Genomic DNA, 26,510 nt, shown 5'->3' on the forward strand with positions numbered 1-26,510 from the left:
ACTGAGACGAGCAAGACGCCGTCAATATTTCGTACAATTTATCTGAACAGCACTTGTTGTACAAACATACGTATGTTTCAGCTTGATCAGAATTTCACACTCCGAAGAAATCGCGTTATTTTCTCAAACGGTTTTAAAAACACACAGACCATGCACATTTATGAAATTATAAGCAATATTGCCCCCTCGGCCGCCCCCCTCCCGCCCCCCGCTCCGTGAACCGTGAGCCATCGTCTTTGCTGTCGGTGGGGCTGTCAGTCAAATGAGACTGACAGGAAGAGGAAAATGGCTAAACAGGAGCAACTAGAGGACGGGGGTAAGGATTAAGAAGCATATTTCGTTACGGGAAAAATATAACGCCTACTGGAAAAATAAAAAAGACTTTGGGAGAAAAGAGAGGCACCTGTATGAATATCGAGAGCTCAGATGAAAAACGAGTACCAAGAAAATGAGGGAAAGCTGAAAGGTGGAAGGAGCATACACACTGTCGAAATTGAAGGCAATATTAGAAATGAAAGAGGACCTAGATGAAGGTGAGATGGAAGATATTACATTGAGAGAAGAATCTGACAGAGCACTGAAAGACCTACGTCGAAACAAGGCCCCTGGAGTAGACGACATTCTTTCATAGCTAGCCATGACAAAATTCCTCCATCTGGTGTGCAAGGTGTATGAGACAGGCAAAATACACTCAGGCTTTAAGAAGAATGTAATGATTCCAATTCAAAAAAAGAAAGCGGTGATAGGTGAGAATATTACCGATCTATCTGTTTAATAAGTCATGGTTACAAAATACTGACACGAATTCTTTCCAGAAGATTGGAAAAATGGTAGAAGCCAATTTTAGTGAAGATCAATTTGGATTCAGGATGCAATATTGACCCAACCACTTACCTTAGAAGATAGGTTAAGGAAAAGCAAACCTACATTTCTTGCATTTGTAGACTTGGAGAAAACTTTTGACAATGTTGACTGGAATAGTCTCTTTGAAATTGTGAAGGTAGCAGTGGTAAAATACAGGAAGCAAAAGGCTACCTACAAACTTGTGTAGAAATCAGATGACAGTTTTACGATTCGAGTGGCTTGAAAGCGAAGGAGTGGCTGAGAAGGGAGTGACATAGTGTTGTAACCTATTCCTGACGTTATTCAATTGTACATTGAGCAAGTAATAAAGGAAAAATTTGAAGTAGGAATTTTACAGTTCAGTGAAAAGAAATAAAAACCATTGGCGATGAGGAGAAACGAGGCACTTAAAATAGTAGATAGATTTTGCTATTTGGGACGCAAAATAACTGATGATAGCCGAAGTAGGAAGAATGTGAAATGTAGACTGACAATGCCAAGAAAGGCATTTTTTAAGAAGAGAAATTTGTTAGCACCGAATATAGACTTAAGTGTTTGGAAGTCTTTTCTGAAGGTGTTTGTCTGGCGTGTAGCTACTATCTATGGAAGTGAAACATTTACAATAAACAATTTAGACAAGAAGAGAATAGAAGCTTTTGAAATGCTGAACATTAGATGGTGGGTCATGTAACTAATGAGGAGGTGCCGAATAGAAGTTTGTGGCGCAACTTGACTGAAAGAAGGGATCAGGTGAAGGGTCACATCAAGAGATCACCAAATTAATATTGGAGGGAACTGTAAAAATTGTAGAGGGAGACCAAGAGAATACAGTAAGAATATAAAAAGGATGTCGGGCGTAGTAGTTATTCGGAGATGAAGAGGTTTGCACAAGATAGAGTGACATGCATCCATCAGTCTTTGGACAGAAGACTACAATAACATAAACAACAACAAGTTATATTTGAGGGAACAAGGACGAAAACACCCAGAAAAAATTTTTCAGTCTATAATCGCAATTTTTATTTTGTCTGTTGGTTACTGGTTTTGATACAGAGTAAAAACCCAGTATTAATCTAGAATGATAACGCAAGTGACATTTACAAAATATTTTTTCTGTATGAACGCAACCGTTATTGTATAGTGTGCAAGCTCCAAATGTATAGGTAGCCCCTTACCGTGGATCTCAGGCGTCTCGTTTGCTTTTAGTATTTCACACATTTTAAGGCTGCACCCTATACCATTCGTTTGCTGTAATGGAGAAAAAAAATCGTAAATTTCTCTTACGTTAGTATTCTATATACTGGAATTTTTTTGATCGTAAAATGGCCTGAGGATGGTATACCCTTCTGTGTACTGAAACCCGTAAGCAGCAGGCGAAATAAAAATTTCAACTATTAACTACAATATACAAGGGGAGGCAGGAGGGGTCAGTTATCCTTCTTCCCACCTCCTGCCATCTGGGATACAGGGTTTTCATTCTTTACACAATTCATATGCTTTTGGAAACGATTTATCGTGATTGCGCTAAACCATCCGTTTAGTCAATTGTAGCGTTACGTGGCTGATCACAGTGAGGCAGCAAGATGACTGTAGCAATTACCGTATAAATTATAGGTGTGTGTTTGTCATAATGTTCATGGAAAATTATCTGACTACCATATAAACTCAAATCAGAGGTAGGCCTTTGAAGGACAGTGGTGTAATAGAGCCCTCAATATTCGTCCTGCCGATTCCCATATCCGCTCTTGTTGGGACACAGAAAAGCACCGATCGAATACATCGGCAGACCGCCACCAATTACCAAAAGGACACGCATTCTCTTTCCACTACGGCTCAACTTCAACACTTTCAATTCAATAAAATTCGCCAACAGCCAACAGCCTGATTCATACGAAAGCGTGACAGCAACTGATTCATATGAATCGGTTGCACAACGATTGGAATTCGCGATATACAGTTCTACGGCGCCATACGATAAGTCTGTTTATTTGAAAAAAGTGTATCGGGCCTGAAGAGAGCAAAATGAATTGCCGAAACTGGTTACTTTCAGAGTAAAATAAAATATCTTTAAGTGTACGGCTGTTGGTAATGTTGATTGAATTGAAAAGTACGTACCAGCCGATGGCCCCTGGCAGTAAGGGGCCAACGAAGATCAACTTGAACATGGTGCTAGTTCACTATATCATCACCCGACACCATATTTCAGGTCACCTCTACCTACTGCTACCCCATAGAAATTAAACCTGCCTGTCTGAGTGTGTTTTTTGGAGGTTGCTCACATTCATCCAGACAAATACTGGGCCTGAAGTACATATTAAACAATAAAGACAAAAAGTAGATCCCAGCACATGTTTGTAAATCACTACTGATTCCAATGATGGTCAAGAAAAAAAAAGAGAGAGAGAGACAGAAGACACAGATACAATGCTTTATATCCATTAACGTGAGTAGGTGTGATTTTTTGTAAGCAGTATTATAGATTACATGGACACTGCGTGAGCATTTTTTCATTTTTTTCTGCTTTTCATTTTAGAGGAAGGTTAGTGAAAGGCTCTTGCGATTGGTTATTCCTATTTATAACCAACCATATTTCCTCATTTCTGTGTTTTTTATGTGCAGTATAAATCTAAAATTATTGTTATATGAATAAAGATATCTTTCCCAACTTATTGACCATTTTGTTCGATACACGTAAGATTTAGTCATATAAGGATCGTCAACTTCAAAAACGTGTCTCATACGTAGTCACTTTAACTAGACGACAAGGTGCATTTTGAAGAGAATCTTGAAAGATTTATTACCTTTCTAGTAGCAATGTAATTTACCTACAAGTGGATAACAGCGAGTTCTCTGAGATATAATAATAATATTTGATTCTTGAGGAATGACTCGTCGCCCTGGATAAATTTCGGCGAAAACCAATGTACAGCCGGCCGGAGTGGCGAGCGGTTCTAGGCGCTACAGTCTGGACCCGCGCAACTGCTACGGTCGCAGGTTAGAATCCTGCCTCGGGCACGGATGTGTGTGATGTCCTTAGGTTAGTTAGGTTTAAGTAGTTCTGAGTTCTAGGGAACTGATGACCTCAGAAGTTAAGTCCCATAGTGCTCAGAGCCATTTGAACCAACCCATGCACAGAAGTAAAACAGTTCCGAATGGCTATCAGCTTAGGCTGCACGTAAGAAGCAATTGTATTATGGTATCCGATACTACAGTAGCAAAAACCGTACCGGAGGCAAGCGCTCGCGCAAACTCGGCGAGGACTGCACTGTTTATAGCAGCCGGTGCTGTACGTTCTCACTGGCACTAGGCAGAGCTTGTTGCCGACGTTTGGTTTCACTCTACCAGCGGTTCTGCGCTCTTTGTTACACTTTGGGTGTCTTCTAATAGTTGACCTACTTTGCATCTGTGCATTATTCAACAGGACCTGAGGATTCCATTTCGAGGGCAGCTTGTGCCATTACGGCCATAAATGCAAAAATCCAGTTGTAATAAGCAGACGCTTGCCGTGAATAGCATAACTAAAGGCATGTTTTCGTTGTGAGCTGTATTTAAAACACTACTTTTGCGCGAAAGTAGAACTCGGACAAAGGGAAAAAGAATGAGAAAGAAAGGGAGAAAAGGCACCCAAAAGAACAAGTGACCCGACGGAAGATGCTCTACGGCCCGTGGAACAAAAACAGGTACAGTAGTTCCTGCAGAAAAAAGCAACAGAGCGCTGGCGATGCTTATCCGGATATTATGCGCTCGCAGAAAGGCGCGTGAACAATAGCGGGAACGTCACTTTCGCTTAATAGATATTAGTTGGCGCGGTATGTAGTAAAAGAGAATTCCTACAGTGAAAGATACACGGCACATTTGTTGCAAATTTTACGCTCCCTTTTCGTGTTCAGCGCTACAGATTTTCGTGATTTATTAAAGCCTCCGCAACTACATTCAAACTGGATTTCATTCTTTTCATTTCCGGCGCGAATATTACAAAGGCTCTTTTGTTAAAATATAAAATGATAAAAAAAACGAGATTGAAAGTGACTTTAAAGTTCTTTTGAGAGCTGCTGTTTAAATAATCACATAATTCTGCACTAAGAAGACGAGAAAAGAGTATAGAATATTATTATTTTTTATATTTTTTAGCAAGGTATTAATAACTACGAGAAACGAATTTATCTGTGATCTTTCACATTAAGCTGTTATTTTTGTTTTCATGAAGACATTGAAACAACCCTCTTTTGTTTTTCATCTGATAAAGACTTACGGTGAGTTTGTTCTGATTACACTTGTTGAAAATTCTGAATTAATAATAATTCCATTGGGCCTAGCGTCTCGTTTCTCAGCGTAGTATGAACCTTAAACATCGTTTCATTTATTTGTAATTGGCAATTGATTTGGCCGCCGATTAGTCGATACAGCTTAGCTGTTTGGTGAAGCACTGTAGTACATCAGTAGTTAAGAATCATATTTACATTACTAAACAGAACGTCCAGCTTAATGATTACGAAGTTCGATATCGGATAAGTGAAACTGTTTTCCCACTTTAATAATCCTACAATTTACGGATCATTTTTTTTGTGCCTACTTCTTGAGAAACAGTCAAATTTCAAATTTGATGATGCAACGCCATAGTAAGATCGCGGACAATGAATCTGAAACCCATTTATGCAATCGAATCAAAATTGTTGTTATACTCACTTGATTCTGCTTGCCTCTGTGACCTGTTTTTGCGTGAGCTGAACTTAAAAGGAGTTGGAGCGCCCTATGCCACAATGTTAAATTTAGTGACTTGGCTTCCCTGTATTTCAGGAACCACTGTAGCTATTGAAACGAAACTTTTACAGGGCATTAAACTGTATGTTCTGAGTCTACTGAACTACAATAATTGCATTTCAGCCACTGCTTTCGGAATACAATTTCTTAATTAGACGGTTAAAATTTTGTGTACATTTTTGTACGTTACTGTAAATAATTTTAATTATACATAACATTATGTTCTTATTTTAGTTCAGTACGCTCTGGATATATATGTTATTAGGCCCTGAAAATTTGAATACTCTACTCGAAGTGGTTTCAGAGATTCAGGGAAAGATGCAACAGAAAATGTAAATTTTCAGGAACGTCTTCTAAAGTTTCAAAAGAGTGTAACTCACTGAATATATGCTTAATTTTTTTTTATTTTTGGCACTCAGAAGCACCCTGCACCAAACTGTATATCATACTCTTGATCTTTTTCCAAGTTTTTCTTCTTTTCTTCTTTTTGGACTTCTTGGTGGCCAATTGTGTTGCATACTCTGCTTTATCAATGCGAACCTTGTCAATTTGTTTAAGTTCTCTGATGCAGTTTGCTCCAGGATTAATCCCCTATGCTGGAGCACTTTCAGCCTACCAATTTTGCCATCATTAAAAGCAATAAAAACATCACTGACCCCCCACTTTAGTGCCTTCATTAAAACAAAGACATTTTTTGATAAGCGCGTCCATATAAGATTACTGAACGACTCACTGGGATTTTGAGTCTGACTATGCAGACACTTCTTCGGTAATTCATAATTTTCCAGGTCTCTGTTAATAGGTTTTATGATATCGACGACTGCTGTTGTGATGGAATGTTTATGGCTGCATTAATCGTTTGAGTACTGGACATTGCGGTAATTGCACCATGAGTCAGGTCCAGAAGGGAAAAGGTGATGTACTGGTTTTTCATCGTTGACAGTCTGTGGAAGAAGGTAGCCTGCCTGCTTTATTTTCAATAAATCCTCAGTATTATTTCTAATGTCCATCCCATAATACTGCTGTAGTTCATCAATCATTTTGTCTGTGGTTTTATCACCACAAAGTTCCTTGTCTCTCAAACTTTGTTTCAACTTCCTCAATCTGGTGCCCATCCTCTTCTCGACATGACCAACACATTCCAGTTTTGTGATAACCTTCTCACCATAGGGCTTAGCAGCTACTACACTGTTATATGCTTTTGAGTCTACATCACCTAAGAACTTCGTGTAACACACTCCCCTTTCGTTCACAGATCGAATAAAAATTTCAATAGCTGCAGAGGCCTCCATACTACCACTTGTTCCTTCATAATTTCTGTCACAGGTATGCCCTTCTTCATTCCATGATTTACACGTATGACAACGTTTGGTTAATATTTGGAAATCTATCACCTGTCCAGTATCCACACTGGTCACCGTAGCAACAGAATTCTTAGAACTGTAGCCACGCTTCTGCCAAGTGTCATCAAAAGACACTGGTATGTCAGTCATACCGTCATTTATTTCAACAGCTTCGTGTACAGCACCCTTCATTGACTCACATCTAACAAATTCCACAGCAGCTCCAAAAAATTCTGCATATTTGTCGGTTTTACTAGGTGTGCGTGGCATATTCATCACGGCACACATTATTTCTCCTGCAGCATGTCCTTTGCCAACAGCTCTCAATCCATAAAACCACCTAAAATTTACTTCAATACAATTATCTTTACACTTATCAGAACTCCAATATCAATTATTTTATTTACAACTGGCAAATTAATGATAAGTTTACTGGCTAGTCCATTTGATACCTCACTGTCTTCATGTAAACTAACTGGCCCTCCACATATTTTACAACACACACATTCACCTAACACCCTTGTTAGGATGTGTAAATCTATCAGAATATAACCTAATCTACCAGTTACATCACATTAGTTTTGAGAAAACTGCGTATCACAAAATTTTATTTTAATCTGCGAAGCACTGATGGGAGTTTGCCTGTATTTCATTGTCTGTAACTTCACACGCCACATCTTGAACTCAATGTTTCCCTTTATTCGAATATCTATTACCACGAAACCCGCGTTTCTTAAAAACACTTCGTTTTGGCATCATACTGTATTTTTGGGAGAGTCCCCAATCTATTCGTCACTTTTCCTAGGAAAAACGTTAGCACTTCGACATACAGCTCGTGTTTATACTATGAAACGATACGATACTGTTTTTGACAGTGCTACCAATACAAACACGTAATCTAACCTTTATAACACAGCATGCCACGGCCTTCTGTATAAAAAATTACCGATTTTATTAGATCTTCAAGTAATTCACGTAAAAATTTTAACATTTTCAACCAGTGTAGATTATACTTAAAAAAATAAAATAAAATATTTCCCATGTGAGTTTATAAGTGAGTATATAATTCGGAAAATTGAAAATTTTATAATGAGATAAAAATCCAAAAATGTGAAAAAAATTCTTTTTTCCGTTCTAACTCCCCTTAAAGCAAATGTAAATTGCAAATGAAAATCACATTAGTAAAAGGCTAGATCACAGTATCCAAAGAGGAAATACATAATCCATTCTCACAGAATGGGCTGTGGGGCTGGTCCCGGGGGAGTTTCGAGTCCTCCCTCGGGCATGGGTGTGTGTGTTTGTCCTTAGGATAATTTAGGTTAAGTAGTGTGTAAGCTTAGGGACTGGTGACCTTAGCAGTTAAGTCCCATAATATTTCACACACATTTGAACATTTTTTTCTTGGCTCTGCTACAATCAAGTCTCCGATCTCGATGTTTTAAATGTCACTTCAATCCAAATTCAATGTCCCTTGCTGACTGGGTGCTAAGAATTAGCTAATCGGAAACTCAAACACCGCAGGGAACTTCCTTGCATTTCCTCGTGCTCTCCAGCGGATGAGATAACGAGTATTTAAATGTATTTTCGATGAAAATTGTGCTACCTCAGGCTGTTCCAATCATGTGTTTACCATGTATTGGGAAAAGCAAAACACTGGCCTGTGATAGCAATGAGTTTTCGTGTAACCTTAATTTCTGTCAGAGTACAATCACTCCTGGTTTTTTTAGCGGTAGTTCCACCCCTGTCTTCTCTCCCGAACCTGATGTTTCCCTTTCCCTGTTTAGATTAATGTCAGTTACGACTGTACGCAGTTTTATATTAAAAGAGGTAGAACCCTCACCTCTTTGCCCACGGTTCTGGTCTGATTTGTACTGAACTGCAGTCTGTGTGGAGATCGCCACTGGATCCTAATGTCTCGGAAAAGATCCCAGAGTTGTGTAAGCTGTATTTGCAATTGTATTTCACTTCAAACGGCCGGCCGAAGTGGCCGTGCGGTTAAAGGCGCTGCAGACTGGAACCGCAAGTCCGCTACGGTCGCAGGTTCGAATCCTGCCTCGGGCATAGATATTTGTGATGTCCTTAGGTTAGTTAGGTTTAACTATGAAACGTCCCCTTTTGAAGAATTATATACGAGACTGTGCTTATCTTGACACACAATATTTTTAGCGCAACGCAATCTGACTTTCAAAAATCCCTACAAAAGAATGGCCCTGACTAACATTAACCTATACGTTTCACAAATCACTTACCTCACAAAAATCTTGGGTACTCGAGCTACTGCAATAAAGCAGGCGCCACTACTGTCAGCTAAATAAAAGATTCAAACTACTGAAGGCACTAACTACTGATAGGCATAGTTAGCAAATGAAAGATTTTAATAGAGAACAAACAATGTATTTACCTGAATAGTCATAATATATATAGCAGTTCATGACAAATTTCAAAACTCCGCCATCTCTTTCCCCACATCCACCACTGCTGGCGGCTCACCTCCAATTGCACAACGCTACGCACTGTTCACAGCCAGCTGCCCAACACTACAATGGCGAGTATTACAACAATGCAAACTAGCCACAGACTGCACACAGCACAGCCAGTGATTCTCATACAGAGCGCTACGTAACGTTGCCAATAAGAAAACATAAACAGCCTACTTACATAGCCCCCATGCTCCCCACAAAAAATTTTACAAATTGTTTTGGGCAGTGGCCAATAATGATTTGATAAAATTTTTCATAATTACAATAACAAAGATATCAAATGCACACACTTATTGATCCAATGTTGGTCAAAAGCTAAAATTTTCTCACAGTCCATAAAGACAGTCCTGATCATTCATCACAGTAAAATTGCAGTGTTTTTTTGTTGTCAAAGTCTGAGCATTAAAAGAAAATGCACACGGAAGTAGTGGATTTCCATGCAATCTTGAAGAAGTAGTGCTCTCCTTCCAACGGAAAGACAGTGTTGACTCTTGACATGCAGACAGGTAATCGGCCACAACAGAGGAAACCCACAGCAGAGTCAGTCGAAGTTTTGAAGAATATTGGTAGGTAGGTCAAGTTCACCTTGTCGAGAGTGCGCTCCTCTGTTTGAATCTCGCCAGTTCTGATGAAATTCAGGTCTGTCGTTATGATTATGTCGGTAGTTCCTATAGTTTCTTTCTTGTCGGTTAAGTGGTGGAGAATTTCTCCCTGAATTATCACTGCACGGTGGACCGTTGCGTCTGAAGTTATTCTGTCTCCCGTGATAATAACAGTTCTGGTTGCCATATTGTCTGTTTCTCTGATTGTCTCTGCGATAGTCATTACTGCGGAGAGGTGATCTTTCCCTGTAATTATTACTACTCTGCCAACGGTTGTCATACGGGTGGTGTCTGTTTTGGTCACGATTTGTGTTGTGAGAATAGCCTTGTCGTGTCCAGTTATTATTTCTTTCATACCCGGAATTGCGACGGATGTGACCTGTAATTGTTGTGTTCCTGTTTTCGCGTTCCGTGATTGTCAGTGTCAATTTCTAATTCTTGTAAGAGTCCTTGAAAAGCTTCAATGTCGTCTTTGCAACGTCCTGCCAAAATAATGTGTCGTAAATGTTCAGGTAATTTGATTAAGCAAATGCGGATGAGTTTTGAGGGGCTGTATGGGTTTGACAGGTACTGATTCTTGTGCAACATGTCTTCAAAATATTTCACAAGACTGGAAAATTCGGATTGTTCGAAATGTTTCATCTTTATGATGCTATGTTTTACTCGGTCTTGTGTAGCTTGAGACCAATATGCCGAGAGGAAGGCATGATAAAATTCTCCTTCACTGTGACAATCGTGAATGACTGATCACATTCTTACAGCTGGTTCATTCTCTAAGTAGCCACACATAAATTCTAATCTGTGCTGTAATGACCAGTTGGGAGGAAAACAATGAGAGAATTGATGAAGCCATGCTCGTGATTGAATGTCGTTGCCAGAATTCTTAAATGTTTTGAATTTACGTGTAGTAATGAACAGCTTGTAGTCAAAATCATCGTGTCGGCGAGTCGCATATCGGTCATTGTTAGGTCGTGTCGGCGGTTCCATCGCAAAATTCGATGCACATTGCCAATTTCTTTCATAACTTCCGAAATGCCCTGTGTTATTATTTTGCGGCTTTTCCGTATTTCTAAGTCCCTGTTCCCGTGTTGGAGCGCGAGTGTCCTCTGAAATTTGTAATTTTTTATTACTTGTGCCAACTGATCTTGTACTTCCCGGATTTCTCTTTTGTACTGTATATTGATTTGATTTTGATTGAATTTCCTAATTTGTTCGCACTCTTCTGTGTCATTAAAGACTACCGGTTTTGTGTCATTCAGATTATCATCTACCTTCGTAGATAAATTAGTGAACTGATCCGAAAGTTCGGCTACTTTCTCCGATAGTGTACTTATTTCCTCAGTGTGTTTTTCTGAACCAAGTTTCAGAGTATCTACTGTGTCCTTTAAGTTTTCCTGAGTTTTTGCAAGTTGCATAACCGAATCGGTAGATGCAACTGAGTCAAATTTAGCTTGCAAGGTCTCATGATTTTCATGAACAATAGTTTGCAGTTCTTTTAGGGCTGCTTCGTGATTCTGTAATGCATTTTCATGCCGCGAAAAAATAGGTTGAAAATGCTCACAAATTTGAGTTTTTACGTCATTACAGACTTTTTGACATTTCGATTCAATGTTATGTAATTCAGTAGTTAAATCTTCACGTGTTTGTTGAAGAGTTTGTTCCAATGAGTCTAACTTTTGAAGCTGTTGCTGTGTTTGTCTCTGATTTTGTTCCATCGTGTCTAACTTTTGAAGATTTTGTCCCATTTGTTTCTGATTTTGTTGGAGCGTTGTGTCTAACTTTTGAAGATTTTGTTCCATTGTGTCTAACTTTTGTAGCCTTTGTCCCATTTGTTGCATTAACTGTAATAACAGTGCACTGGTGTCTGAAACATGTTCCTCAGTGCTTCTCGGCAGTGAAGTTGCACCGGCAACATTCACATTTTGACAAGCAGAAAAAGTGTCTTGACTTATTTGAGAAAACAGTGAGGACCCAAAACCTGAGTCTACAGTAGTTGCAATATTGTGTTCTGTCATTTCGGATTCCTGAGGCGAGCTGTTGCCGACCGATCGATCGATAATGCTTCCCTGTTCATTACGTGTTTCACTGTCTACACCATTATTTGCCGCCCGCTCCATTTCCATATGCACAGTTACCAAATTACTACTTTGAATGTCTGTTACTTCATTACACAGCAGTGCTGGTAAGCTACGCTCGTCGTCACTATTATTTCTCTGTTTACTTTGGAGCCTACTGTTACGTTTTTCACACGCCATTATTGTCACAATATTTCACACGATAACACAGAAAAGCACAATTTGAAGAGCAAAAGTAAGAGAACACATTAACATAGCACTGAAAATAATATCTAGTTAATTGCAAGCGCAGCTGCGAAATACTTGCTGCAAATCTACATGCATGCCACAACTGTTTTACTGTACAACAATGAAAAACTACAACTACAAAGGAAATTCTCTCTATAATTACGCGCTAGCAATAAACAAAAGCTACACTAATTACACAAACTACAAGAAAATATCAGAGGATTCCAGTGAGGTATCCTCGGCTAAGGGTCGACATATGAAACGTCCCCTTTTGAAAAATTATATACGAGACTGTGCTTATCTTGACACACAATATTTTTAGCGCAACGCAATCTGACTTTCAAAAATCCATACAAAAGAATGGCCCTGACTAACATTAACCTATACGTTTCACAAATCACTTACCTCACAAAAATCTTGGGTACTCGAGCTACTGCAATAAAGCAGGCGCCACTACTGCCAGCTAAATAAAAGATTCAAACTACTGAAGGCACTAACTACTGATAGGCGTACTTAGCAAATGAAAGATTTTAATAGAGAACAAACAATGTATTTACCTGAATAGTCATAATATATATAGCAGTTCATGACAAATTTCAAAACTCCGCCATCTCTTTCCCCACATCCACCACTGCTGGCGGCTCACCTCCAACTGCGCAACGCTACGCGCTGTTCACAGCCAGCTGCCCAACACTACAATGGCGAGTATTACAACAATGCAAACTAGCCACAGACTGCACACAGCACAACCAGTGATTCTCATACAGAGCGCTACGTAACGTTGCCAATAAGGAAACATAAACAGCCTACTTACAACTAGTTCTAAGTTCTAGGGGACTAATGACCTCAGCAGTTGGGTCCCATAGTGCTCAGAGCCATTTTCACTTCAAACAGTTATCCCGTTGCAGTAAAAGGCGAGGCATCGGTTCTTCATCGGGTACTGTATACTAAAATTGATTGCTATCACGTATGACTCGGATCTATAGGCTCAGGCAGACTGAGTCGGAGTCGAGATTTCGAAAAAAATGTCCATTATTTTATTCAAAATGTTAACATTCTTTAAATTACACTGTTGACAGTGTCCATATTCATTCCATATTCGCCAAAGATTTAAATTCCAATTATTGCCGTAGTGACACATTTACGTAATGATGGAAACTCGTAATACACTGCCAGACAAAGAAAAAAAGGACGGACCAAGAAGAATTCCTCTAAATGGGACGGAAATCGGTAGATGTGATTGCATGTACAAATAAACAAATGATTACAATTTCAGAAAAACTGTATGATTTATTCAACAGAAAGAATTTCAAAAATTGAGCAAGGTAGTAATGTGTTGGTCCATCCCTGGCCCTTATGCAAGCAGTTATTGGGATAGGCATTCATTGGTAGAGCTCTTGGATGTCCCCCTGAGGGATGTCGTGCCAAATTCTGTCCAACTGGTGCGTTAAATTGTCAACATTCCAAGCTGGTTGGAGGGTCCTGCCCATAATACTCCAAAGTCCGCCCCGATCGATGCATGGTCAGCGTGACGGATTGCCGTCCTACGGGCCCGGGTTCGATTCCCTTTGGGTCGGGGATTTTCTCCGTTCAGGGACTGGGTGTTGTGCTGTGTTCATCATTATTTCGTCCCCATTCGGCGCGCAATGTGGCGTCGAATGTAATAAGACCTGCACCAAGGCGGCCGGACCTGTCCCGCAAGGGGCCTCCCGGCCAATGACGTCAAAGGCTCATTTCCATAATGCTCCAAACATTCGCAATTGAGAATAGATCCGGCCACCTTGCTGGCCAATGTAGGGTTTGATAAGTACGAAGATAAGCAGGAGAAACTCTCGCCGTGTGCGGGCGGGCATTGTCTTGCTGAAGTGTAAGCCCTGGATGGTTTGTCATGAAGGGCAGCAGAACGAGACGTAGAATATCGTCGGCGTTCCGCTGTGGTGTCAGGGCGCCGCGGATGACAACTAGAGGGTTCCTGAATGAAAAGAATTGGCACCCCGGACCATCGCTCTTGCTTGTCGGGCCGTATGGCGGGCGACAGACAGGTTGGCTTGCCACCGGTGTCCGAGGCGTTTCCAGACATGTCATCGGACTGCGGTCTCACTGACTGGAACGGAACTGTCTTCAGTGATGAGACCCGCTTGCAATTGAGCCCCGATGAGAAGAAGAAGTGTCTATTCTGTACCACTGCTTTACTTCGTCTGAGAGTTGTGTTAAAGGTGCTATTAATTAAATTACATACAATATTTCGTGTTAACGAAACATTGAACATGATTTTATCTCGATATTTTCACAAAATGTTTATGTCGCGGTCGCGGACTGCTCACACAGAAATTTTTAAAGCGTTTACGAATGTGGAACATTGTTTCCGCCCTGTTTACAGCGGCAGCGATTACTTATTAAAATGACAGGCGTATATTTGTATACCGACAAAGGGTGACCGTGTGAATTTGTGAGTATGGGTGTACGCACTTGAAAGTGGCGAACAGCTGAAAACAGCAGACCGTGGTATAAATGTCTGTCATTATATAACAGACGTAATGGGAAACGGAAATGTTTTTCAAAGGAATAATGGCTGCAAGAAGCAGAAATCTTACAATGTTAAAAGGCGTAGAATTTAGCAGGGACGCCACGACGCCCTCGAAACATCGAAAAGTATCCCGTATACTATTCGAGCTGCGGTAAATGTTGGTAATCGCCGATGGCAGTACGTAAAAAGCTACGCCACTTTCAAGAAGGCTAACTCTCAGGCTTGTGGCGAGGGTATCTCAAGTGGGAGAAGTTTACGTGAGATACACCTGCCATAGTCTCTCGCATGAGCTTCGCGTCCAGTCATCAGCTGCAAGAAAATCAGTGTAATGGATTCGATGGCCGATGATGTAATGATTCTCGTGAAGAACAGCTCGAGAAGAAATGTAATGTGTCATAAATCTCAATGGACCAGCATCTCTAAATCAAGAGTTCAAGAGGTTCTCCAGAAGTTTTTGAAGAATCTAAAAGTATGTCTAAGAAAAATCACCAGAGGTGTCGAGACAGTGTTATTAATACAAACCTGCGACAACACGACAAATTGCTAAATGGGTCTGTTATGGTTCACCGAGATCGAAAAAGGTTGAATGCCACGGCCAAGTTGAACAATATCTCAAAGGGAGACTTTCCTGACAGTTTCACTTGCTTCTCCTCAAGCTAGGGTGGACTATGGAGAACAACTGAAGCATTGAAACGGCCATCTTAATTATTCTCTATTATACTAACCCGGTCCCCAAACTTTTTTCACTGTCACGGCATGCTGCTTGAAGACGAATGACCATAATTACGTTTTCAATCTCATAGGAGTGCAGGCCACAGGCAGAAGACATCTAAGGAATCTGATCCCGTATCTGTGGCATCGACATAGAGATGGTGCCGAGAAAGTACTACGAAATTAGACTTTCTTCGCAAATTTCAAACAAAGGCTCAGACTACGACACCTGAACCTTGAAAAGGGCTGACTCGCTTTCTGACGGTCAACGGTCCATATCCTGCTTACTTGCAACGAAACAGACGAATTCGTCTGAAGAGAAGAAATCACTCCAGAGCCCAAAGACTAGAAATGTCGTCTGTGTAGGTAAGTGGCTACTGATAAGCTGCAAACAACTGACTCTGCATTTAATACGAGATGTGGAGGAGACTCTCCACCATGAGATAATGTGACAAGTCCTCGACAACGTCGCTAACCTACAGTCCTTAAAAGACATGAGAGGCACGTCACTATCTGAACCAACACTCCACTCCAGCGCGGCTGGAGCTGCAGCGTTGCTCAAGCACTGGTCTTCTCACTCAGGGAACCCGAGAACACGGTCTGTCATGCGGCGACGCTCGACACTGAATACCGCAACGAGACTTAAGACCGGGAAGTCATTACTTGCAAACAAGGAGCACAGTGGATGAAGAGTTCACATTCATTCACAGCACCCCTGTAGTGCCGACGCAGCCGACAGTGGACCTGTGGACTATAATAACAACGAACGGCTGTGAAGAAGCTCCGATACAAAAAACTGTTAAACGGATAGACCGTTTCTTGTGGTAATTCATCGTGATATCAAGAGCTGGAGATAGACATGCAATTATGTATGTGTCGTAGTAGTAATATCGACGTTGATGGTGGTAGTACTAGCAATAGTAAAAGTAACACCATTAAATGATTTTCTCTATTTTTTAACTGTAGAGTCAGTATTTTACTTCACCCACAGACGACCTGTAACCCCCCCCCCCCACAACCCTACAGCAATGCCCTCAGCCGTACTGGATACATCTGGAGCGCAGTCGAGGAGGGGGAGGCATGTGCAGCATCGACCATCTATGTCGGTTTTGTGAGGCGATCATGGACTGCGATGGCTCCCTTACATTTACACTATGCCGTGATGAACACACCACGAATCATCATTAGAGCGAAATGGTAAGCTATCGACTACGTAGATTCCCCTAATTCAGTTATAGTTGTAACACGTGGATATCCGAACGCAGTGTTGTCAAAATTTCAAAGTTAGCGGTGGAGACGTTTTGGAGATTAACGAATCTGAAAAAACGAAAATTTACATATTTATTTACATAGATTACTGTCAGAGTAAACAGTGTTGATAACAACAGGCCGGCCGATGGTGGCCGAGCGGTTCTAGGCATTTCAGTCTGGAACCGCGCGACCGCTACGGTCGCAGTTTCGAATCATGCCTCGGGCATGGATGTGTGTGATCTCCTTAGGTTAGGTTTAAGTAGTTCTAAGTTCTAGAGGACTGATGACCTCAGATGTTAAGTCCCATAGTGCTCAGACCCATTTGAACAATTTGATAACAACGTCTCTTGGCGTTTCTTTGTTATGCCAAAGTGGGCGTTCTCGCAACTCCAGGACTAGTCACCATATAGAGTGAGTGTACGTAACTCGTGAAAGACAAGTTGGTCAGTGTGAGGTCGAGTGACGCTTTACGAGATACAGTAGAAGTGACGAACTTGGGCACATGAATTAATCTCCAGATAACATGAACAGCCTGCCCCAAAATTGTTCGCAGGTGACCAGAGTGTTCTCACACAGACTGGAGCTGCAGCAGCATTGCAGCCATCGCCGACGCTGTCGTCTCAGCAGTATCGACAACCAGTAAGGTTAATCACGTAAGATAACCTCAGAATTTTAGCAAGGGATAGCCAGTGAACTTCAGTGATAACTGCAAGTGAATCAAAACACAATTCATTTAAAATTCCAACTCCTATATTTTATCCTTAAAATCATATATTGTTGCCTGGACCAGGATCCTGCACTTCGCTTACTGTAATATTACCGAATGTCCTGAATGCATATGTAAACTGCCAAATAAAGAAAGAAACATGCTTTAAAAATACGCCACTTTCGTTTTATTAGAGAACAGACAAAGTCGTTCAGTAATAATGCCTTAAGCAATCAGTAAATGTGTTCAATATAATAATCAGACCCAATGAAAATCGTTGTATATGACTGAAAGTAGCATTAAGAGTAAAATAAATTATATACAATAATACTGGGAAACTACATTGTATTTTTGCCAACTTTGAACATGTGATTGATTTTGTGAAAGTGTTATGTTGCTTACTTGGTGGCTCATATTTCGCCATTGCAACCTGCATTGAATTTCATTATTAGTATTTTATGCAAAATGTTCTAAATTATTTAAAATAGTAAAGTACTATATTCTTTATTTGTGAAGTTTGTATGATTTGCTTGAGCAGGTTAACATTTCTACTAAGTAACGAAATATTGACAGTAATAGAGAAAGGCTAATATTGAACCATTTCCATACGGATTATTTGCATTTTTCCAGATTATTACATTTGATTATTTTAGCAATTTAAACCCCTAGTTAAAATCCCTTTTTGTTATTTTGTAAAGCGATTCTGTTATTTCCGCATGCGAACTGTTTTTCAGAGGAGTTGCGGCAAACTGTTCTGTCCTGGTAACTAACTTGTTAACGAAGATTGTCCAGTTGCACTGGCGGCCGAATTTATAACTTCAATGTTTTGCTTTGAGTTACTTAAAAAGCTCGTGATACCTCATGTCTTATGTAAACTGAAGGTGGAGGGGGAGAAATGAAAGGAAAGGAACTATTCATATGAGCTGCATCGGGACTTTATGTGGAGTCAGCTGCGACGAGTGAATATGCGTGCCATACTGGGATTCGAATCCGAAAGCTCCTGCTTATTAGACTGTTGTATTAACCACTGCGCTATCCGGACACGGTTGGCATCGTACCTGTGCGGTCTATCTCAGCATGCCTGCTGGCCCTCCCGCATTCCCACCTATCCACAATCCCAAACCACGTCCTCCATGCTCGCTACTTTGAGATTTCCTCAGGAGGTCGAAAGTAATTGTGCATCCGCACTGAAAGTGGTGAATTTATTGCCCATCGAGGCGAATCAATTACGTGAATGTGTGGTGCCTGTTCTTTAGGACATGTCCGAAAGAACAGACACCACGTATCACATAATAATGTTTGCTGTCATTGATGTGTGATTTACACTGCTTTATAATGGCCATTCAAATAACGGTGAAGTTAGTTGTTTGTAGAAGTAACTTGTTTAAGACTTCTCTAACCAGTTATTATTTCAGCAGTGGGTGCCTCCACTTTCTGATACGATTACATAGCCGATTAACGAGAGGCTAAGGTTACAATATGCATAAGTAACATGTGTTTTTTCTCGGTAACGTGACTTTGACAGAAGTCTGACATTAGTTTATTATTAACTTCTGTCCACTGATTAGCGACAATCGAAAAACAAAAATGAGAACATGAAAATAAAACGGAAAACTAGAGAGAAGTGACTGGAATAATACTGTACAGTGTAATTTTGTTTCCAATGGGCCCGCAGCTCGATATAAGTCGTGTAAAGACATTATGAATTAAGTCCAAAAAGCTGCCTCTGTTTTTAGATGTTTATTTAATCACGACATTCCTGTTTCATCACTATTGCCATCATCAGGCGATCTATAAAATCGCAGGTTAGTCACTCAAGAGTTTTTCTCTCGTCTTTTAAAGTTATTTTATGACGTAGCTTTCATAGGCTATATTTGTTTGAAGTTACAGTCTGAATTTTATTTGTTGTGTCATACGTAAGAAAAACACTTGAGTGACTAACCAGCGATGTTATAGATCACCTGATGATGAGAATAGTGCTGAAGCAGGCCTGTCGTGATTAAATAAACATCTGAAAATAAAGGCAGCTTTTTGGACTTAATTCATAATGACTGTACAGTGTTTTAATATTAATCTTTAGCATTTCAGTATCTGCCTGAGAGTTGCAGTGCTGCATGTTTGAATGACATAATCTCTCCATCGCTTTGTGTATTTGACTGGATACCTCTTAGATGAAGAGGCGGCCATATCACTATGTGAAATTTTTAAGAACGCTGAACAACCGTAGTTGGAATATTGCGTGCCACAACAGTATAATGAAAGATCACTGACTTGTAAAATCACATTACTCCCGTCCGTATAGTTTAGTGTGCACGAGTCGGAGGTCAACAGATTACCTTCTCAACTTCGTCGGTTACCTGCATATTTTTGGTGTGGGAGTGTCTACTGTCCATACTGGAACGGGGGAATTTCATCAATTCTACATTATTTACTCTGCAGCTATGTTCAGGTATTCTCCATAAAGTCAACTGCTGTTGGAGCTGTGTTAATGAGCAACTGGAACAGGTGAACGTGTTAACTAAGTAGGGCTTAGGTAAGTATAGGAGCAGGGTCTTATTGCTGATGGATATACGTATACGAAAGACTTCGCTTGTTCCTCAGAGGTGCAGCGAAAAGTTACGTCAACGATACAAATTGTTTAGCTTCCTTAAGTGACTTTCACAGACACTCTAAAGACCTTATGCTATATTTTCATGACTTAGTCGTAGTCTTGCTGGCTGTGGCAGCATTCTTTCTCAGAAAACGTCAACAGACTATAAAAATATGAGGACATGGAGAAAGGTTTGTTAAAAATGGGCAACAAATAATCTCCATTAAGTCTGTTTCAAGTTGAGATATTCTCCGCTGCCACAATTCACAATACCTTTGCATGTACTGCTTCTGGTTTCCGTCATTCTTCGGCTGTTCAGTTGTTTCCCTGACGTTCTGCCGTCACATGTGGCTTTTCAAGAGCCGCCCTATAGAATAGCGACGGAATGAAAGGAGCAAACGGTGGGGGGTTGTATGTACACGCAACAGTACTGTCTTCACGTTTTGCATGAATGCTGCCTGAATGGTTTCCTACCATAGACTTACTAAATATTTCTGGATAGCTTACTGGCGTTAGTGTAGCGTTGCCATACAGAACGTTGTGGGGAGTCGCCATTCGTAGGGCTACGCTATGTTTGCACGTAGTTAATGAATTCATATATCTGACAAAAGTTTGCGTGCACAGTGACTCAATATATGCAAATGGCGTTGATAAGGACTCTGTATCCTTGTTAAAAACAAGAGTGAGAAGGAAATACCTGAGTCAAGTCGTACTGAACATTGCAGTTACTCAAGTCCTAGGAATATTTAAGAAAATATATCATGGAATTGTGGAAAATAAAGGAGACAAAATTATTCCATAGAGAAAGTTAAAAACTAAGACAAATAATCGACCAAGACAGACGAAGAAGATGTGTCAAAATATTAAATAACAACTGAAAGTCAAAAACTTCGTAAATGATAAAATAATCTCACTCTATGCTAGTCCGTTGGCCTCATTTGGATCGGCAACTTATCTCATTTTCACTCCTACTTGTCAGAAAGCAATCCTACATTGTAGAACGAATATCTGCAACTTCCCGTCTTTTGATGTAGTCTTAATACAGAGCACTAGGATTCATCGAAGAGTAAGTTTAAGGCAGAGGATTACTCAGGAAGAGTTTTGAAGTAAACATATATTAATTTTGAGCTTTAATTTTTCTTTTTTGTCTGTCTTACCTTTCAAATCAGTAGGCCAGTATTAACATTCGTCACCGCGTAAGGCAGCGATTAGGTACTTCGGTTCGGAAACATTTGCCTTACTCCTCAGCTACGGCGTTGTAAGGGGTTGTATCCGACTTACTACCAGCAGTAAAATTCTTTCAGTGCATTTAGAAGGTTTCCTCTTTCCTACTGGACTTATTTTACTCGGTGGGTTCTCTGATGAAACAAACTCAGTTCTTTCCCACAGCGAGCAATTGCGTGACGCTGAATTTCGCTGTATGATCATAGTCACTCAAGAACAACGTTTGTTCAAAGAGCTCTACAGAATGTTAACGTATCGCCTTCTGGTTCTAATTAGCGTGAACACCTGACGTAAGAACTTCCTGTCCTGCACAGTGACGCAGGCAGCCTCCTCTCGTACGTGCAGGTATAATTAACCACGTCCTCTCCCTTAACACTGTGGTTATGATCAAGCCACTAATAGATATTAAAGAGAGGTAGGGGGATTACTATGAAACGTAATTCAAGTAAACAGATCCAGGAAGCTCACTCAATCAGTTAACGTGATAGAAGTACTACGCATGCTGTTCAGCTTTTACAGGTTGTTGGACTGGCAAGCACTGCCTGGCTAACAGGAGATAATCATGGGTATGAGTTTCTGAAACACTCGAGAAAATGAAGGCGTTCGAGTTAAATATACGACGGCAACTCACCATTTAGCTTGGCTGATTCTGTGGTTCGGTTGTGGGCTTACTTTCGATCTTTCATCGTAATATTTACTTAGCGAGTTGTCGCGGCTACCGAACAACTAGACGCCCAGGCGATTTTTTCGTCGAACACAGACAATCATTCATAAATATCTGTGCCTACAGCACTTCGGAACACCGTGACAACATGTCGCCTGAACTGTTGGTCCATGTGGTCCGTAGGCCACTATGGTGTCATCTTGAAGCCTATCTAATATATGACGCGATTTATTCAATGACATGAATGGAATGTAAACCGAGAAAATTGTGCCTGTGATATTATTGAGCCGTGCTGAGACTCGCGTTGGTGCTGTTTGTAGGTTTCCGCCGTCTGTTGCAGGCCAGACGGTATCGTTTAGTTGGCATGGTTGCGGCTGTTTGTCTTCTTCTCTTGTTGACTGGCGCCACTCGGTTTCGCAAGCTTTGCCTGTCCGCTAGTGGCAGCAGCGGCGGTTATCGATATGTAGTAACTGTTGCCCTATCTTTGGGGCGACGTCGTTGTTTTTACGGGTCGTCTGAGTGTGCCAGCTCGGTTGGGGACTGAGGAGGAGCCAGGTCCGCGCGCTGCCAGAACACGCCTGGACCCCTGGCGGCACGCGTGGACTGCCGGATGGAAGGACTGTGGTCACGAGGGTCCACGACCTCGTCGTAAACCGGATCCAGCAAGCTTTAAGATGAGCGCATTTGAATCCAAGTAGAGAAACCCCCACCATTGTGATATCCCGCGATTCTCCAGTGACTTGGGTTCGTGTTGCTGCTCGTAGTGTCGCCGAGGCGAAGAGCAGCGAGTGGAGTGCTTGGGGAAGGCGGATCTGATTAGCTTTCCTCGACTTCTTATTACTATTTTTGTTCATCTTGTTACAATTTGTTAAATTCAACCAGCGGTAAATTCTCTTGCCTGGTGGCCGCTAACTCCCCAGTTACCTACCCTGGGGGTTAGTGTATGTAACGGCGGTGTACATTTCCTCACCTTGCCACTGTTGCCGGGTAAGGCGTGTAGTTTTGACAGCTTTCTTGGTTGTAGGCTGATTGGTAATTCTTCTGCTCTGGTGGTAATGATTCCTTTCTCGTTCCGGGGGCTCTAAACACAGTATTCTGGACGTAGTGCAGACTGCGTTCCGACATCGGCGTAATGTTCTATCGTTGCATTTGGTTTATCGGACGTCAGCTAGCTTCAGCAAGATTATCATTAGTCATTCGTTAGACTGCCACTAGTCTGAGTTACCATCTTGTGAAGTGAATGCAACTCTTCGCTGCCTATGTCATCGCTCGCGAAAGTGTTTGTTGGCGGACCTTCTCAGAGGTCTATTCCTGGAGCACCGTCTGGATCAGGTGCTTGTTTTTCAATTAACTTTTGCTATTGTGTTTGCTGTTTTACAGCAGGTTTCAATTTTTTTATATTATTGCCGTTCCCGACGTGTAAGGCCTCCAGCCGTGATTGTGGTCATTTGCCTTAAAATTATAATTTGGTATTTGTATTTCAGCACTAAGCCTTAAAACCTTATTTACTGCCATTCCTGGCGTCTGATGCCTTCTGCTGTGTTTGTGGCGACTTACTTTAATATTTCAATACCTGTAAATTGTAAGTTGCAGCAAGTTTTAAACAATTCTTAATTTATTGCCATTCCTGGCGTGTAAGGCCTTCTGCCCAAATCACAGTGGCTTGCTTTTAAAACATTACCTGTTGCATCTGTATTTAATGGTGATTTGCCAAATTGTAACCCAATGAAAACACTATTATTTACACTGTTGTTTATTCCTTCATTAATAACATGTGGTATTTTTTATTCATTGTTGAGTATGGAATTATTGGTTTAAAATAAATTGTGTGTAACAGTAAAAGGCAACCAATAGTAACCGATCCTGCCTTCCCTTGACTACCAGGTTTCAATTATGAGTCATTTTGCCAAGTCTGATAATATTTTGTGACAAATAATGTAAATATTTTACAATAGTCTCAGAGATAAAGAATACGATATTTCAATATGTTCCATGAAAGCATGGAACTTGAAGTGTAATGTGCATCCACAAGAGCCATGTTGCTCGCCCCTGTTTGTTCTCTGTTTTTCGCCTGTTGGTTCTCTCTCGCCTGTGGATCGATGTATGTATAACTCGCTGTCTGTACAATCGTATGAGCTTTAAAGTTACAATATATTGTTAATTGGAAGTACTTTATGTTTCCTTTTAAAAATGCTTCTCCCTTCACGTGAAATTTATTCAAAGATAATAATATTGCTGTCGATTGCCCATCTGGCTTCGACTGTTTAGGTGGCACTGAGTCCGCGATTACGTGTGCTAAAGAATATTTAGTGTTTGCGAGCTTCATTCGCAAAGGAAAATAATCATATGTGCTTTTATAAATGTTTACCGCCACTTTGCAATATTAAAATTACTTAACATTTTTCATTTCTAAACTTATTCAGAAATTTAACACCTTAAGGCTTAGGTCAGGCTTCACCTCTGGTTTAAAATATTTTTAGTTAATTTAATGGATTAAAAGCTAACACACTTCTTAAAGAGATAAAGTTAAAGAAATTCTTTGCAATTATTTCAATAATAAATAGGTGTTTTTCTTTCTGTGTAACATTAGATTAATTTACTGGGAAAGAAATCATTTCATGCTCTATATAACAACTGGTTAGTTGCAGGTTGCGTTACGTTGTCATTTGTTGAAAGAGAGCGTAACATTTCCATTAACAATAAATAAATTTTGGCTACGTATTGAGATTACGTCACGCTACGTATATTTACGACACATTTACGCACGCTCAAAATATACGGGGCGTTCCAAAAACATATTCAGTGTTTCAACTGTTTAGCTACATTATCATTGCTGTAGATTACGCCCGACGCTTGTGTGCATATTTCAAACCACACGTAGCAATCTGCACTGACTTATACTAAATTAATTCTACACCACAGCAATTACGCAGATAGGAGGTAATGGTGCAATTGCCGCCCAACATGGGGCCCGATTGAATAATACAATCATAACATAGGTTATTGCAATTTTATTGTAATTTTGTTACATTTATGTGTGGATTAATGGAAGACAGCCTTTACTTTCGTGTTATTTACAACTTGTTGCTGGAATATAAACTCATTCGATTGTGCTGTGTATTGCGAGCATAAATCACTAGAAGAAAGCCACACACGAGTAGTCCTGGATCTTCTGCAGACTGTATTTATGGCAAGGGCACCACTGTGTGTTATTTTACTATTTTGTGTGAGTAGGTCCTTTTTTCGCTTGATATGCCAAGGTGCTTAGAGCTAGGGTGCGCCAGGGAACATTTATTTTGTGTATTCTTTTTCATACAGCAATAGGCTGTTGTATGCGTGTGAAGTTATGACTAAATTTCTTCTGCACCTGGTGTTGTGATAGATTTTACCGAAATAACTGCTGGTAACAATGTAGCTGGAAAGAGGTCAGTTACCAGTACCTCTGAAAGTCGTAAATTAATCTGTAACATGAGTCGAGCAAGAACGAGGCAGCAGATGAGGAAAGAGACTGAATACTCCGATTCGGAGTGAGTCGACAATACAACTGAGCTGCCAGTTCAGTGCGAAGCTATGGCAGAATTTAATATACAACAAATAGTACCGGAAAGCGAAACGGAATGCCGGATAATTCCGGAACCCGAAATGGATATATTAGGTAATGCAGCAAATACAGAAGCTTCTACCTATGCTAAGGTCAGATCCGATCTTGTCTAACAAATATATCACCAACCAGTATACCGATGTTACTTTATTAATCTGTTTTTGAAGAAGTTCGCAGAACAACAGGAAGAAAGAGATCGGATTATGCAGGAGAGAAAAAGAGAAAGAGATAGGACTGTGCAGGAGAAGCAAAAGCAAAGGGATAAGCTTTTGCTTGCCCAATTTAACGAAAATATGCAAGGACAATTAAAAGAAAGGGAAGAACATACTCTTACCCAATAATTTAATGAAAGTATACAGGAGAGAGAAAAAGAGAGAGACAGCGTTCTACAGGAACAGCTCAGAGAGAGAGAGAGACCAATAAATGACTACTTAGCTAAATGAAATTTTAGCAAAACGAGTTGAAACTTTAATTAAGAACTTGGATGATCAGTTAGATCCGATTAAAAGCGAAATCAAAGCCATGAAAGAAGCTTACAGCAGCATACCAGAGATGGTTAACAAAGTTACTGATCAGTTTGAAAAGTGCCAAGATAACCAAAACGACCTAAGCACTAAAGTAGAAGATGTTACTGCAAGGATAGACCTGTTATTACTGCAACTAACTGAGGAAGTAGATCAGTGTCTCAAAACTCAAGGAGGAAATATCGAAAGTGAAGTAACCAAGTGGTTGTAGCAAAAAAATGAGGAAGAACGTGAACATGTTACCACAGAATTAAATAACGTTGTAGAAAATGTCTCTAGAGAAGCGCTAGGAGCTAGCAGCAAACCTATCGAAAGTTTGCGTGAGGAATTAAACCTAGTCCAGCAGGCGCTTACTGAGGATATTCCTCAGTGGAGAAAAG

The sequence above is a fragment of the Schistocerca piceifrons genome, chromosome 5 (assembly GCF_021461385.2).
Source record: "Schistocerca piceifrons isolate TAMUIC-IGC-003096 chromosome 5, iqSchPice1.1, whole genome shotgun sequence".
NCBI lineage: Eukaryota > Metazoa > Arthropoda > Insecta > Orthoptera > Acrididae > Schistocerca > Schistocerca piceifrons.